The 17657-nt window shown below is 42.4% G+C and overlaps 3 non-coding genes across 3 annotated transcripts; all 3 read right to left on the bottom strand.

Moving 5' to 3' along the window:
* Positions 1-1011: 1011 nt before the first annotated feature.
* On the bottom strand, positions 1012-1083 carry trnap-ugg (transfer RNA proline (anticodon UGG)). The gene has a single exon. It is a non-coding gene; the product is annotated as a tRNA-Pro (tRNA).
* A 1916-nt stretch (positions 1084-2999) lies between these two features.
* On the bottom strand, positions 3000-3071 carry trnap-agg (transfer RNA proline (anticodon AGG)). The gene has a single exon. It is a non-coding gene; the product is annotated as a tRNA-Pro (tRNA).
* Positions 3072-3749: 678 nt separating this feature from the next.
* Positions 3750-3821, bottom strand: trnap-cgg (transfer RNA proline (anticodon CGG)). Its single transcript has one exon. It is a non-coding gene; the product is annotated as a tRNA-Pro (tRNA).
* Positions 3822-17657: the final 13836 nt, after the last annotated feature.

The raw sequence follows: 17657 nt of genomic DNA, 5'->3' as shown, positions 1-17657 counted from the left end.
CCATAATAGCCCTGCCCAGAGATTTACAACATACAGTGTTGTGAACAGACCCAAAGAAACGGCCTATTTTCGCAGCCTAAAAGAGGTTTTACGTGGAAAAAAAATACACAGTTCCATTGTTCGCTACAATATAATTTTTTCCAGCCCTTCAAAGTGCAGGAAAAACACAGTTTTTATTTGGACCTAACCAACTCACGTATCCCGCCGCCCAGGGTTAGCGCCCGCCGATCAGCAGTTGGTTAGGTCCAAATAATGTATGTTGTAAATCTCTGGGCAGGGCTATTATGGGCTGGCGTTATGTTATGTTATGTTATGTTATGTTATGTTATGTTATGTTATGTTATGTTATGTTATGTTATGTTTATTTATTTGATATGGACATCACAAATACATTAAGTATAAATACAAATACATTGCTAATTTTCAACACCAGTCCATAGGCGGCTAATCTAAAAATACAGAACATATTATCAACAGTATGAAATAAAACCAAGTGCATGACACTACATCATGACAGTAACATACTAAAAAATACAGAGCACAGGATCAACGAGAGGAGATTGAGTAAACAGAATCATGATCGTAACAGTAACAATAAAAAAGTCCATATTTATACATGTGAGCATTGTTGTTTTGCTTTTAACCATGCTTTTAGTCCTCTGTTAAAGGAGTTTGTGTCAGTCTCCAGTTTCAGGTGAGTGGGTAAAGTGTTCCATAGGTTAACCCCTTTTATTGAGAAGGCAGACTGTCCAAATGATGTTGTACACTTGGGGACAATGCAGTTGCTAACGGGAGGAGTGCAGAGAGTCTTCTACTGCAATTAAAGTACTTAGGGGCTATTTGTAGATCATACAACCCCACCAAAGCACCTTTACCGTGCCGAGCCGTGAAAGTGTAGTGAAAAAGCGCCATAACAGTCATCGTTAGTCAAAGCTCTAGGAGTTTTGCAGGTCAGTTCTGACAGAAACAGCTGATCCACAGTCTTTATGAAGAGTCTATAAGGAAATGAACGGGCTCGTCCGGGATTTGAACCCGGGACTTCTCGCACCCAAAGCGAGAATCATACCCCTAGACCAACGAGCCACACACTGCATGAATACTTCTTCTTCCTCTTCTGTGGAGGTGGAAACAGCTGCTCAGTCACATGACCTACAAAGCTGCGAGTGACTTAACTCTGTGAAAAAGACAAAAAAAATCCATCCAACAACTGAACCGATAAATAAGTTTTGTTTTGGAAAATGTTTGCAAAAAGGAAACATGACCCCACTTTTACAGTCCACACTAAAAACACAAGAGGATACAGAACGACATCATCTATCTCTGTCTCTGTCGCCATAGAGATGAAAGAAAGAAGAAAACACCACCACAGTGATTCGTCCTCTTAAATCTACACAAACAAAAGTTGATGTGGGAATGAGTCCAGAGATGAAACGATGACCTTTTTGGGGAAGAAGAGAGATAATAAAAACATGGCGTCGGTTCTTCTGGTCCAGTTTCACTCCCTTGTTATGTGTGTGTTAAAAAAAAAAGATAAACATGCACAAACCACGTATGTAGAACATTTGTGGAGACAAAAAAACAAGCACTGTGGGTCATGAGAGGATGAGGTCATTCTCTCCTCTCCAATCACAGAGTCTGAAATCTTTTATTTTGAAACAAAAGACTCCAAACACACACACACTGAACCCTGGGAAAAGACTTTAACACTTCACATTAAAGCTCTGTAATTGTTTTTATGGATTGCTTCTTGTAGCCATAATTGTTCACGACTCCATAAACGAGGGAGAATCGGTCCAGACGCTTCATTAGCGCTCAGAGCGTCTCGCTCGCGCCGCAACACGACGTGTAAAACAAAGAGAGAATCTGTTAAAGAGACTTCAGTGGAGAAAAGTGTCAAAATAAAAAACAGATGGAAACGGAGAGAGAGAGTTAGGGAGGCAGCAGTTTCTCAGCAGCTCTCGCTCTGTCTGTGGTGTTTCTGCACTGCGTTTCCCAGAAGTCTCCGGGGCGTCCAGCAGACAGCAGCAGCTCAGGTGCCGGAGAGCGGTTGGTGGTTTGATTCCCACCTGTTGCTCAAGTGTCCTAAAGCAATAAGTTGTTTGTTAAAGGCATAGTTGAACATTTTTGGCAAATTAGCCCCATTGTCATAATCCCTACAGTGTCCAAAACAAATTTCCCTGAACGGGACAATACAGTTAATCGTATCGTATCGTATCGTATCGTATCGTATCGTATCGTATCGTATCGTATCGTATCGTATAGCAGTAGGTTCGTTACCTTTAATTGTCGGTGCAAGCTATTTTTTAGAACGGCGGAGCAGAGCCGTGAGCTGCTCAGAGCTACGCTACGGAGGCTAATGGGATTTCTTGGTTTCCCTCATCAAACTCATCAAATACACAATCCAACAACTCCACAACGCTCTGGTGGACAAGTTGTGACCTGCACATTCACCACGCTATGAGATAATAACACAACGTTACCACACAGAGTTGTTTTAGAGAGAAATACAGAGACTGCTTGATGAAAAACTGCCCCTGAAGGCAACACACATCAGCGGTTTTATCATGAATTTCCCTCTAAAACAACTCTGTCTGGTAACGTTGTGTTATTATCTCATAGCGTGGTGAATGTGCAGGTCACAACTTGTCCACCAGAGTTGTGTGTGGAGTTGTTGGATTGTGTATTTGATGAGTTTGATGAGGGAAACCAAGAAATCCCATGAGCCTCCGTAGCGTAGCTCTGAGCAGCTCGTGGCTCTGCTCCGCCGTTCTAAAAATTAAAGGTAACGAACCTACTGCTATGACTATAGGGATTATGGCAATGGGCCAATTTGCCAAAATGTTGAACTATCCCTTTTAGATGTAGAACCAGACCTGTGATGGTGTTAGGTTCTGGTCTCCATCCCTCTATGAACTGGATCTTCCTGTTGCTAAGGTCAGTGGTCAAAGTGAACATTGCTTTGGTGTTGCATTGACAGATAAAGGAGATATCCATGCTCAGGGCTCGTCCGGGATTTGAACCCGGGACCTCTCGCACCCTAAGCGAGAATCATACCCCTAGACCAACGAGCCACAGAAAACTGACAAACACGTGGAATCACTTCACCTCAGAGTCAGAGTCAGTGTTGTTAAAGGGATAGTTCACCCAAAATTGAAATTTTACTGTCCTCTTCCCAGTTCGTCCAAATTTGACGAACCGGGAAGAGAAGCTTCGAGAAGCTTCCGCTACAAAACAAGCTTGAAATATAGACTTATTTAAATTTTTTCGGGACAATTTCGCATTTCGGGGCTTCAATACAAGACGGACATTACATACGAGCAGCATGGAGGTATTTGGATGTTTTTTGGTGTGTCTTTTTGTTACGAAGACAGTTGGTATCCATTTGCAACCGTCATATGGACATGCACTGCTACGCCGAGACCCCCTGTAACTCAGAGAAGCCACGGAGGACTCTGAAACTTCTCCCAGCCCTTAGTCCACATGAGGGGGAGGAGATAATGAGTGAAATTTGAATTTTGGGTGAACTATCCCTTTAAATGTTGATTTGTTCCACAGATCTTCCAGTGAGCTCAGAACTTTTCACCAGGAGTTCTTCAAACAGGAAGGGCCTTCGTCCATCTCCAGAGTTCATACAGAACTGTGTTTCACCTGGACAGTGTTAATAGAAGATGGTTGTTGTTTAACGATTTCTTCTAAGACAGATTTGAGGTCAGTAACACTTCTGACCAACAACAAGGCTAGCTCATTAAGGGCTCGTCCGGGAGTTGAACCCGGGACCTCTCGCACCCGAAGCGAGAACCATACCTCTAGACCAACGAGCCTGAAGGACACAAGGAGTCCTGGAAGTCTTGGATTCTCTCTTGGATTCAGAAACTGTTCAACTTCTCCATCCATCCATCATTAGTTAGGCCAAGGACATGTTGAGAGGTCACCTGTCCATTATCAGAAGTTGTGAAGGAAGGTAGCGATAGAAAAATGGTTCGTTGTCCTCCTGGGTCAAGGAAGGAAGGAAAGAAGGAAGGACAAAGGGAAAGAAGGAAGGAAGGACAAAGGGAAAGAAGGAAGGAAGGACGTCCATTTTTAGCAGTTGTGAAGGAAGGTAGCAATAGAAAAATGGTTCGTTGTCCTCCTGGGTCAAGGAAGGAAGGAAGGAAGGAAGGACAAAGGGAAAGAAGGAAGGAAGGACAAAGGGAAAGAAGGAAGGAAGGACGAAGGGAAAGAAGGAAGGAAGGACGAAGGGAAAAAAGGAAGGAAGGAAGGACAAAGGGAAAGAAGGAAGGAAGGATGAAGGGAAAAAAGGAAGGAAGGAAGGAAAGAAGGACGAAGGGAAGGAAGGAGGGCAGGCAGGAAGGACGAAGGGAAAGAAGGAAGGAAGGAAAGAAGGACGAAGGGAAGGAAGGAAGGAAGAAAGGAAGGAAGGATGAAGTGAGAGATGGGGAGGATAGAAGGAAGGGAAAAAGGAAGGTACAATAGATGGAGGGAGGGAACAGATTGGGTCAAAAAGGAAGGAAGAAGAAATAAGGACAAAGGAAACAAAGGAGGCGGGAAAGGAAGGAAAGAAAAATGGAGGGAAGGAACAGATTAGGTCAAGGAAGGAAGCAGAAGGACGGATGAAGGAAGGAAGGAAGGAAAAAAGCATTGTGGAAAGAAGGAAGGGAGAAAGCAAGGAAGGAAAGAAGGAAGGATGGAAAAAGGAAACAGGTTGGGTCAATTTGACCCAAAAGGACAACAGGAGGGTTAAGGGTGCCAGAGGCGACACATTTTGGTTTGACCTTGGGCAATATTAGTGTGGTTTTAGGGGTTATTGATGATGCTGAATCCATTTCTGACATTTTCAAAATTCAAAATGGCTGTCTAAACCGGAAGTTTAGTTTTGAAATCCATCAAAATCGGCCCACTGGTGGTTAAAATCTGGTCACTTCCGGTTTAGACAGCCATTTTGAATTTTGAAAATGTCAGAAATGGATTCAGCATCATCAATAACCCCTAAAACCACTCCAATATTGCCCAGATCAGCCAAGTCAATTTTGTTGAAATATTGCCCATATATGCAATTATGCTAATTTATGCTAATTATGTCAGTTATGCTAATTGCCCAATATATATATAAGTTAGCATCCGGCTGTTTCTGAATACTTGGGACCCATACTATCTATTTCTAACATAAAACTTTGGGGTACTCAACATTTCCGGGTTCACAATGGGGCCCTATGGGCTGGCAAGTAGACTATTGGTGATGTAGTTGTTGGAGGAAACTCGAACCAGAAAGAAAACCATGATGTGATCTTGGCTGCTCAGCATTGTCATATCTGGATCATGTGACTCAGATGTGATGATGTAATGGCTAATTGTAATGTGTTTATGGTGGAGACCAAACCAGAGCTAAAAGTGGTGTGGACACTTATATGGGGAGATCGTGTTGCTTTGTGTCTGATGGATGTTTGAAACTATTTGCTAACAAGTTCACCACAAGGACTTTATGAGGGAACCATGTTAGATGTTGACTTTCCAGTTTGTGTTTTTGATAGATATGTCTAAAAAAATAAGCAAACAAACAAACAAGGTATAAACTAATAGATTTTATATGAATGACTTCCTCTGCGTCCTGTACAGCAGGTTCCTCCTTCATGGTTTGTCCTCCTCTACATGAGCTTTGTGTTTCTGGTTAATAACTTGACTCCACATTCAGGCGCTCGTATTTGTTGTGGTGACTTTTTTTTTTTTTTCTTAACAGCATGAAAACAAAAGCGGAAAACTGAGAGGTTCTGGACAGACTTGACTCCTTTCCCCGGCCGCTTCGTAAAACAAGACTGTAAAAACCATTCGGATGCAGATGCGTCCAGTCCAGTCCAGCGGGCAGCAGAAAACTGTCCCAGTTAAAGGGATAGTTCACCCAAAATTCAAATTTCACTCATTATCTACTCACCCTCATGTCGACTAAGGGCAATCAATCAATCAATCAATCAAACTTTATTTATAGAGCACTTTTCCTACATAGCCATGTAACACAAAGTGTCAATGGATACCAACTTTCTTCGTCCAAAAAGACACACCAAAAAACATCCAAATACCTCCATGCTGCTCGTCTGTAATGTCCCTCTTGTATTGAAGCCCCAACATGAGAAATTGTTCCGCAATAAATTAAATAAGTCTATATTTTAAGCTTGTTTGTAGCGGAAGCTCCCAGTGTCTCAGTTCACTGCTCTTCCTGATTTACACTGACCGGGCGGAACAATTTCTCATGTCGGGGCTTCAATACAAGACGGACATTACAGACGAGCAGTATGGAGGTATTTGGATGTTTTTTGGTGTGTCTTTTTGTTACGAAGAAAGTTGGTATCCATTGACAACCATTATATGACTCACAGAGTTTAGTAACTCAGAGAAGCGACGGAGGACTCTGAAAATTCTCACAGCTCTTAGTTGACATGAGGGTGAGTAGATAATGAGTGAAATTTGAATTTTGGGTGAACTATCCCTTTAACTGGAGGTTTCCTTTCTCGCTGTGGGGACGAACCCCGTGACCTCTGACGGCGTCGGTGCCTCGCTCTCACTGCTGAGAGACAACATTCATGTTATTGTGGATTCTGACCACAGCAGGACGTCGCCACAGAAGAGACACAACTCATGTCTTTTTGTCTTCTTATTGGAAATTAAAGGGATAGTTCACCCAAAATTGAAGTTTCAGAGTCCTCCGTGACTTCTCTGAGTTACAGGGGGTCTCGGCGTAGCAGTGCATGTCCATATGACGGTTGCAAATGGATACCAACTGTCTTCGTAACAAAAAGACACACCACAAAACATCCAAATACCTCCATGCTGCTCGTATGTAATGTCCGTCTTATATTGAAGCCCCGAAAATATTTCAAGCTTGTTTGTAGCGGAAGCTTCTGCTACAAGACAAGCTGGAAAAATAGACTTATTTAATGTTTTTCGAGACAATTTCGCATTTCGGGGCTTCAATACAAGACGGACATTACATACGAGCAGCATGGAGGTATTTGGATGTTTTTTGGTGTGTCTTTTTGTTACGAAGACAGTTGGTATCCATTTGCAACCGTTATATGGACATGCACTGCTACGCCGAGACCCAGAACTCAGAGAAGCCACGGAGGACTCTGAAACTTCTCCCAGCCCTTAGTCCTTAGTCCACATGAGGGTGAGTAGATAAGGAGTGAAATTTCAATTTTGGGTGAACTATCCCTTTAACGCTTTCCTGTCCAGAGCCTCACACTGTCTCCTACAGCAGCGGTGGAGTAAACTCTGCAGCAGTGTTTGCTCAGTGGAAACAGGGTGTGTGTGTGTGTGTGTGATGTTGGCAGCTCTGAGTGTAAAAGACTTTACTGGACATCCAGCGAGTTTTGGGAAACCCCTCGTCTCCCTGCAGTCTTCATAAATGTTATCCTTCATATCCGTCTGGAAGGTCGGCGCTCCGAGTGAACGTCTGCAGCTGTGAAATGATCCCAGAGCTTCCTTTAGTCTCCCTGCAGCCTCCAGCTTTAACTGTAGGTTCATGTGCACAGGATTAAAGGGACAATGAGGAGTTTTGGAAAGCGAAGTGTTCTCACCATGAGCCTTCGCGCGCACGGTGAAATTCTTGGACTGGCGCAAGATGGACGTCTTGCCAAAAATGTTTTCATTCATCAATAATTAAAGTCAGAGGCCGAAGACGATCAGATACCGTCGTAGTTCCGACCATAAACGGCGATTCGGTGGCGTTATTCTCATGACTCGCCGCGAAACCGAAAATAAAGAAACGCTGGTCGGCTCAACCAGCATTTCCGCCACCACTAATAATAACAAAATAACGATAGAGACAAAACAATATATTTATCGAAAATGGGCCCATTAACAAGTGTGGGTAGCGTAGATTCATCCACATCAATATGAGACTTTTTTATTGTCGCGGAATTTTTCGTTCTGCCGACGGAGAAACTCCTCGTTGTCCCTTTAATTAAAGCAGATATCAGTGGAATGTTTTTGTTAATATAAGTCCTAAATAGTCCTATTTTCCGTCAGCAATCACTTACATGAAGTATTTCAGCCTAAACACGAGTCTCTCCGTCACTCTGCTCTGCTGTAACCCGAGGAGAAAATTTTCCTTGTGGGATACAAGTGTTATCCAATGAGGGGAGAGAACGGCATGAAGGGCTGTGTGTGCAGCCAAGGGATGCGCGTGAATGTGGTGACGTAGCACGAGGACCAATTGATGCCTGACAAGGGCGGGGGCTGCTAACTCATGGTGCGTTCAAGGAAACTCGTACTTTGTGTTTTTCCTTCCTGTGAAGTCATACCAGTTCGATCTGGTACGAGTTCACGGGTCGGAAGTTACGAGTGGCCGTTATAGGGAACTTTCACAGACAACAGGACGGTAAAAACACGAGCTACGGGTTACCTGGAATGCTACCAAGTCGTAGTTGTGACTTGAAGCTGTAACTTACGGTTTCAAAAGCCTGCCTTGAACACAGCATTAGCCGAAACGGCCGTGCCGCTGTTATCTGCTTTAATGTTGATTAAACACAATCCTGTCCTGATAATTGCATGCCAATATATTTACAGACATAAGACCAGATTTAATGTGACAGGTTGGTGTTTTTTTTATTATTATTTTTAGATAATTTGGCCTCTTTTAGCTGCTAGCTTTTGCTTAGCGCCTATGTAGGTTAATTAGTAAATAGAAAACACCTTACAATTCTAATAATGTGCAACAAACTCTAGGTTTATGTAGCCTAGTTTTTTTTTCTTCTTTTAGCTCGCTAGCTTTTAGTTTAGCAGCACAAAAACTTTAGCTATGCTTCAGTCGACAGCCAACACATGTGATTTGTGTGAATATTCTTTCAACCAGTGAAGATGTTAGCAATGCATCTTAGCTAAAGTAGCCCTGCCCGTATTGGCACAAATATAAAACATAGCACTTGAGCTAATGGACAAGACTGATGCTTATTGTAGTTTTTGGTTGAACAGCATGTTTGTGTTAATTGTCAACAGACGATGCTTCCAGCTGGCTAAGATGTTAGCAATAAATATGGCGGCTACAGTAGCCTACATGTTTGTATTATTTTATTTTAGCTGCTACTTTTTAATTTAGCAGCACATTCACAGTGACAGCTCTCAAGCTATGTGAAGTTATGCACAGCTATAAACCCATGGGTGTTGTAGTATTTATAGGCTGCCCATTGACTGCTTCACTGGCTGAATGTTTGGCTGTGGGACAGATGATTCAGTTTTTAAACACTTATTGCAGCCGCTGTATGTATGTCGTCAACAGGCATCATTTATTTGACTTGGCTGTGTCCGTGCTGTGAGTATTAATGTTAACAACGAGCATGAAAGATGTTTCAAAGTTCCTAAAACTTAAACTTAAAGGACAATTCCGGGCAAATTCAACTCGGGGCTGTATTTTCCTAACATTTTAAGTCTAAAAGAAGGAATCTGAAGATTTTCAGTTTGATTGCTCCTGTTTTGCGGTAGTTGTGTCTGTCCCAGCATCGCCACGGCAGCGATATGGGTGCGGATGCAAGTTCCGCTGCTTAGACTGTTTACATCCCTCAAAGCTGCAATTTTTTTCCCCACAGACAGCGTCAGATGGCGACGCAAACATGCACCGCAAAGTTTATTTACTTCAAGCAAGCCGACATGTTTGTAAAACTAGATCTAGCCTAATTCAAAGTCTCGTGGAGTCTCGTGCAAGACCCAAGTTGCCGTGCTCGGTGTGTTCAAGTGCTGCCGTGGCGATGCGGGGACAGACACAACTACCGCAAAACAGGAGCAATCAAACTGAAAATCTTCAGATTCCTTCTTTTAGACCTAAAATGTTAGGAATATACACCCCCCGAGTTGAATTTGCCCGGAATTGTCCTTTAAAGAAAAGATAATTGGTTGCACTGAGGTCAAACACAGGTTTATGAAACTCTTCACAGGTGAATGAATGGTCGAACTCTTCAGGTGAAACTGAGCAGAAACTGTGGCTCATTTATTTCCTCCTGTGCCAAACTGACATGATGCCTCTCGACAAGTCAAATGATTCAGATTCCTTTATTAGTTCCAAAAGGGCAATTCACTTAAATACAGTCAACCTGTCCATGCGGCTACCGAAATACGATATAACGAGATACACACGGTTCACATAATTCATGGCAGGTAATTCACAGTTCATTCTGCAATTGTGCATTTAGCAGTGTTACGGCAGACGGGATAAAATAATTTGCATAGCGGTTTGCTTTCCGCATCGGCACATTATAGTACCGCCGACGACCTGAAGGCATGATCACAAATTTGCTGCCTAAAACGTGATGAACGTGAAATGTTGCTGCTGCCAAACCCAAACCTGCAGACAGGACGGGTTTCCTTTTGAGGAGCTCAGCTGGCAAAACTGTCGAGACAGCAGCAAAAGAAAATAATATTAATAATAAATGTGAAGCAAAAAGAATAAAGTCCTGAGGCTGAATCCACTCACGCTTCATTAGCTGCTCATCAAACCGGCTGACACCTGTCGGGACGTTTAAGTCTCAGTAGATGAAGGTTTCATTTATTCCACAACTTTTACCAATACATAGATATAGATTAGATACAACTCATTGTGCAGAGAACAAGCACAAACCCAATGAAATGTAGTTTGCATAGAGCCAGAAGTGCATCAACCTAGTAAGTACATATGTAAGCAGGGCCGTTGTATAGGGGAGAAAGGTGATGATAATTCTAGGGGCCCAGTAGTCTAATCTTTGTATGACTTAATTATTCTGCATAAGACCCTGACTAATACTCATAGTACACTGTAAAAACTCAACATCTCTCCAAGAATATTTGTCTTATTTCTTGTCCAAATGTCTCATTTCTAGTCAAAACTAATCTCTTTCCACTTAGAATAAGACTCATCACCTAAAAATTAACTTGTTTTTACATCATTTTCACTTGTTTCAAACAAATTTTCACTTGAAATAAGTATTAAAATCTGCCAGTGAAAGCAAGATTTTTGTGCTTGTAATAAGGAAGAAAAACTTGTTCCACTATCAGATTTTTTCTACTTATTCCAAGTGAAAATCTGCTTGAAAGGAGTAAAAAGTGTCTAAAAACAAGCTACTTTTAATATGATATGTCTTATTTTAAGTATAATGAGATTTGTTTTGACTAGAAATGACATTTTGACTAGAAATAAGACAAATATTCTTGGTAAGATACTTGAGTTTTTGCAGTGTAATGCTGCACTAGCATCAAAACAAAGTAGGCTAAATAAAAAATGATAATACATACGTAGTCTAAGAAAAAAAACTGGAAAAGTTAGGGGGAGGGGCCCACTTTAGTATTCTTTAAGGGGGCCCAGAATTCCTAGCAACGGCCCTGTATGTAAGTGATGTGACATGCTGCAGTTTGAAAAGTGGATGAACTCATTTAGAAACTCTTCTTTCCTCCTTATTATTTTCTTTGCAAAACCTCTGATTCCACCGTGAAGAGCGAGCGAAGGTCTTGTTCCCATCTGTCTCAGGTTTCCAGTTGACATTTACAGTGTGAGTCACAGATGTAAGTGATGAGCTGTGATGCAGCAGCCAGTCGCTCTGCTGAAGGTCACTCTTCCTCTGACGGCCAAACATTTTCCTCCTGCAGCCTTTAGAGAGTCCACGGGCGGGCGGCGTCTTCCTGCAGGGACGGAGCTGCATGTATTTGTATAATTTAAGTTTCCTAAATTAAACTCGTGTGTATGATTTCCAAGTAAGTGCAGCAGGAACTGGGAAGCATGTACACACAGGTTAGGGGGGCGTGGCTTCCAGTCATCATCACCAACACACGGAAACTTCTTCCAGTGTTAAGCCTGTGAATATTCTCATTTGTCCAATCAAAAGCAACTGGACTTGGTTATTGGTCTAGGAAGACGTTTGCTTTCGATTTAAAATTTCCTTGAGATTCCAGTGTAAAAGGGATACGGCAACATTTTTTTTTTTTAACGCATCTTGCCTCACTCCAGAGTCCATGACAAGCTGATAGACACCATCCTTTCGACTGTGCGTGCAGTAACAAGGGAGATGCGGGCAGAGCTGGCGCACAGCTGATTAGCTTAGCTCAAACGCCGGACGTCTACGGGTAATGGTATCCTGCCTCCTCCTAAAGTCATCAGAAACACTCTTCAACAACTCTAAACGGACCGATCTTCGTCTCAGAGCTGACAAAACTCTCCGGTAAGGCATCTTGAGCGGTCAAATGCCGGTAACGGGACGAGATCGGTCAAAACGGAGGGTTCAAGCAAAGACGGTTTATTTTGGTTGAAGCTAGCTACATCGAGGGTAGGTTAGCTTCCTATTTCAAAGTAAAAGCACTTCTGTATGTCATTTGACCGCTCAAGATGCCTTACCGGAGAGTTTTGTCAGCTCTGAGACCAAGATCGGCCCGTTTAGAGTTGTTGAAGAGTGTTTCTGATGACTTTAGGAGGAGGCAGGCTACCATTACCCGCAGATGCGGATGCGCGTGAATGTGGTGACGTAGGGACGAGGACCAATAGATCCATGACGAGGGCGGGGGCTGCTAACTAACGAAGATAGCCAAAAACGACCGGATCGCTTACTTCTGCTTTAACCAACTCCTTTCTTCATTGCCTAAACCCAACCAATGGGACAATTAGCCTACACTTCTCACTCAAAGTCACAGCTCAACTTCTCACTCAAAAATAGGCCAAAAATATGCCAAGTCACAACTTTCAGATATGGGACCAAAAATTGCATGTTCCCCGGGTCCTTTTGGGGAAAAGCGGGGAACATAGGACCCTTTTTTAGAAAAAGGGTCCTATGTTCCCCGGTCCCAAACAGAGTGGGGAACATAGGGATGATCCCGGTGTTCCCCCCTGCGTCCAGTCTTTATGCTAAGCTATGCTAAGCTATGCTAACTCTGTTGTAATTTGCGGTATTTTTACTTTACTCAGCGTAAACCAGATGGCTACAGTACAGTATAGTACAGTACAGTACAGTACTGTACAGTAGCCTACAGATACAGTGAAGGGAGTTGAACGCTGTGATAACACGGAGCAGCAGGAGGGTTGTGGTCTTCAGACTCATTAAAGGTCTTTATGAGTCCGGGAGGGTTTTATTCTCCTGAGTCAGTCGTCTGCTGCTGTGTTTCCCATGATGCTTTGGACGAAATCACCTCCTCCTCCTCCTCCTCCTCCTCCTCCTCCTCCTCCTCCTCCTCTTATCTGCAGATGACCGTGAGTCAGTCGGTTAAAACCAGTGGTGTAGTCTATGTGATAAACAGGCAGTACACCCACTGAAATTGCATTAATATTTCAGTATACCCTCAACAACAAAGCTATCTAACTATGTGGTAGAGGTATGAACTGTACTTCACACCATATCCCCGGCCTCGTTTATTCGTTTTTGATATGAATATTCCCCTGTCAGAATGGGGGATGTATACTATTACTGTGTGGTTGAGGGGTAAAGGGAGTACTGGTTGTGGATTGGAGGGTGTATGTGTATGTGTGCGTATGGGTGGGAGGGGTGGGGGCCAAAGTGTAATGTTCCTGTTGTAAATAATGTGCATATATTCGTCTTAATGTAATTTGCTACCGTTATTATAGGTCTCATTGCCATGCTCCATCCGGCAGGGGGACTGCCAACGGAAATTAGCCTATTGGCTATTAATGGCTGCATTTACATTTTATCTTAAAATGTTCATTAAAGGGACAAAGAGGAGTTTTGGAAAGCGAAGTGTGTTCATACTACATTTACCATGAGCGTAGATTCATCCACATTAACGTGAGACTTTTTTATAACCAGATAGAAACTCTTCGTTGTCCCTTTAATGTACACTGTCCCTCTCGAACAAATAAAGGAAAAGAAAAAAGAAAAGGCGACATCTCTGTCCCCACGTGTCCTCTGGTCTCTCTTTAATCTCTCCTCTTTGAATTTTTTTAATGAATGAAATCATTTAGTTTGTCCTGAGATGTTGTTCTCATTCAGATCTGAGTGCTTCGTGTTTACGTCTGTCCAGTGGTTGTTGAGATCTCCGACTCTGGATCAAACAGTCAAAATAAAACTGATTCTTAAACTCAAACCCTGAACTCAGATCAGGTTACCGGCGGCCTGTGTGGCTCGTTAATAATTAAAGGCCTCCTCTGATCTGATGGACTTCCCTCAGACCGCAGCGTTGACCTCTGGCCTTCACAAATCAATGAGCGGCTCGTCTGCTGCCTCTGGGAGCGCTGGTCCAAGTGGTGCCATCTGTCCAGGACATTTAACACACAGGTGCCACCACCATCATCATCAATCATCATCATCATCATCATCATCATCATCATCATCATCATCACTGTCGTTGTCTTTACCATCAGAGATCTGAAGCAACAAAAACTAAAACAAACACCTAAAAGTTTCGGTGACACTTTACTTGATGCCTATCTCTATAACGCATTAAAACCGTACTTCTAATGAGTTATAATGCAGTTATAGCACTGTATAACTATAATTATAAACATTCATAAATGATCATAATGCTTTATAACAATAATCATAACACACTAAAGCATTTTATCATGACTTATAAGGTCAGGTATTATAATACATTATAATTGTTAGTAACTGGCTGACAATGCCCACATCGATAATGCATTATAAATATAGTTATAATGTGTTATAATTGGCTAATTAGGCATGTATAACTACCATTATAAACACTCATAAATGACCATAAGGCTTTATAACAATTAGCATAACACATCATAGAGCATTTTATAATGGCTTATAAGGTCAAGTATTATAATAGAGTTATAATGCTCTATAATGTGTTATACTTATTGTTATAAAGCCTTATGGTAATTTATGAGTGTTTATAATGATAGTTATACATGTTTATAAGCCAATTATAACTATATTTATAATGTATTATCGATGTGGGCATTGTCAGCCAGTTACTAACAATTATAACGTATTATAATACCTGACCTTATAAGTCATGATAAAATGCTTTATAGTGTGTTATGATTATTGTTATAAAGCATTATGACCATTTATGAGTGTTTATAATTATAGTTACACAGCGCTATAACCACATTATAACTCATTAATGCATTATAGAGGTAGGCGTCAAGTAATGTGTTACCAAAGTTTCATTTTCCTAGAGTCCCGCCTCATCCCTCCCCTTGTTACCATAGAAACCTCCGATGTATACGACATCAGACATCAGATACTCACACATTTTCTCCCAGCGGCCCGTCCTCCTCACTCTGGTAAACCTCAGACTCTCTTTCCTCTGCACCAACACAAACCCTCAGTCGCTTCAGTTAAATCTCTTAATCGCTCACAGATTGGTTGGGAAAACAAAACAAAAGTCTCCGATCCGAACGGACTGAGTCGTCTCTCTCAGGCCTGACAGCAGCAGCTTCAGCTCCGACACGCCGGCCTCAGAGAGCCTCAGCTCCACCACAGTCAGACTCAGATTCAATCACCAGTGTGAGGTTTCATTACTTCTGTCAGACTCACAACATCAATTACATCAAACAGCAGCAGTTATCTCTATGAACATGACCTCACAGAAGGAGTTGATCTGGAAGGTTTAGGATCTGGTTCAGGACTCGTTGGGGCTGGTTTTCCTTGGACTCAATGGTCTTTGGACTTCAGTCTCAACTTGTTGGATTCGTTGGACTTTATTTGGCACTTGAATCTTGGGAGTTGATAGCCAGACAAGCCAGACTATATCATTAAAATGTCTAGTCTGGCAACGACCGGTAGACCTCGGCTCAATCCAGGGGGCGGGATGAAGGCTGTCTTTCAAACTGCCTCTGCACGCAATAGGGTAGCGCTACGACCAATCAGAGCAAAGAGCAGGATGACGTTAGAGCACTGGAAAAGAGAGTAACGACACCACCATTGACTCCCGTGGTAAGGGTTTTGCGCCCCTAGTGGCAGGATATGGGTATTGCAAAAGCGCCCAGAAAACCCATTCACTCCAATGTATGTGTGTTGCCCACTTGCTTGTAAATTGATGAAAACGGCCGTGTTTTTGTTTTTAGGTGTCTTGGTCATATCAAATTATACTTATAATTTGTTTATTACAAAATGTAGATTGAAACATTAATGTAGACAACTGTTTTTTTTTGTTTTTGTTTTTTTACTCGCCTATGTGTTAATGTTTATCTGTAAAGGATCCTCAATGATGCTATTAACGTGGGTGATCTATAAATGTCCTTAAATTATTGAAAATACCACACTTGCTCATTCACCAACAATGCAGAGATGTCAGTTCTTGGGCGCTTTTGCAAAACCCACATTCCTCCATCAGGAGGCGCTTCCATTGGACCAATGCGTGTCGTTACTCTCTCACTCAGTGCTCTAGATGACGTTAGCCTGACAAGCCAATTAAAATGTATGTCGTCATGGCGTTAAGCCGCCCAACGACTCTCTAAACAGATAGAGCGCTGTGATTGGTGAACACAAACGGTGTTTGAGACTCAAAAAGTTCCTATGGCTCGTTTCTAGACCCACCTACGGAGCAAAGAGATTTGCTGCCGCTAGGGTGCAGATAGATTTCTAGGCTAGGGAGTTGACTCTTGATTTGAGGATTTTGGGACTTGAGTCAACAAAGACTTGTCGGTCTTCTTGGGAGTTGGGTTTGACTTTGGGCTGAAACTCGAACACTAATGGAGTCAGAGTGTTGATGGTCATCTATGACTTGTGTCCAGCCGTTGGATGGACGGTGGTGAAACCTTGTAGGGACTCTAGGGAGGCTAATGAACCTTGAAGCCTGACGTTCCTGTCCCTGCAGCAGCAGCATCGGAGCAGCTCAGTCACCCGAGTCCTGCATGGGTCCAATCAGCCCAGTCAGCAGTCTGAGTCCCCGTCAGGTATCTGCAGCGATCAAACGGCTTTTAAAAGGCGGCGCAGCTTTGTAATTACACTTTCTGGTTGTACCGGCAGCTCTTTGAAGCCCACTGTCCGTTAATGCTCCCTATTGTTTCCCCCAGGGCATCATGGGAGGACCATAAAGTTCAGCTGCACTGTTTTATGGGGGTTTTATGCTCTGAAATGACACAATGATCCGGGCTTCAGCTTCATACAGAAACATTCAGCATTTTAAGATCATCCAGTCTTCTTAAAGGTTAAAGGGTTGCCTCTGTGTTGTTCCTTCTTAATCGTCAGGATGGATCCAGCTTTTTGCTCTGGTTGTTTTCGCGGTAAAGAGACAGGATTTGTTTGCTGTTGTTGTATGTTTCTACTGTGTTGCTGACACACTGCAGCAAAGGCTCATGGGATGCTTTAAAAACAGCAATAAATGTTGTGAGTGAAGTGCCGTAGTGAAGTCTAATGAGGTTGTGAAAAACCACAGGTCTGACGTCCGGTTCAGACTCATGATATCATGAGACAAGAATAATAACTGTCAGTTTGTGGTCGTATTAGACTGGAGCTGGAGGTTTCCCCTCAGTCAGCTGTGGCCCAATAGGAATGTAGAAGAAAAAGAAAGAAAAGACTTTATAAAGGCTAACAAAGTGACAGCGTGTCTTCATTCATTCATGTTTCTCCTCCTACACACATTCAATCATTTTAATCTAATTATGAAGAAACATAAAAACCAAACAGATTTTAATTTATAGCGATTATACACTGATACAAATAGTACATTCATGGGTAGTATATTGACTCATGTTCGCACTGGACCTTTAAAGGGATAGTTCACCCAAA

This window comes from Trachurus japonicus, chromosome 1, assembly GCF_045865225.1.
Source record: "Trachurus japonicus isolate A0001 chromosome 1, Traja_1.0".
In the NCBI taxonomy this organism is placed as follows: domain Eukaryota; kingdom Metazoa; phylum Chordata; class Actinopteri; order Carangiformes; family Carangidae; genus Trachurus; species Trachurus japonicus.
Note: the sequence above shows the minus strand (reverse complement) of the source record. Positions and strands in the feature narration are given on the sequence as shown.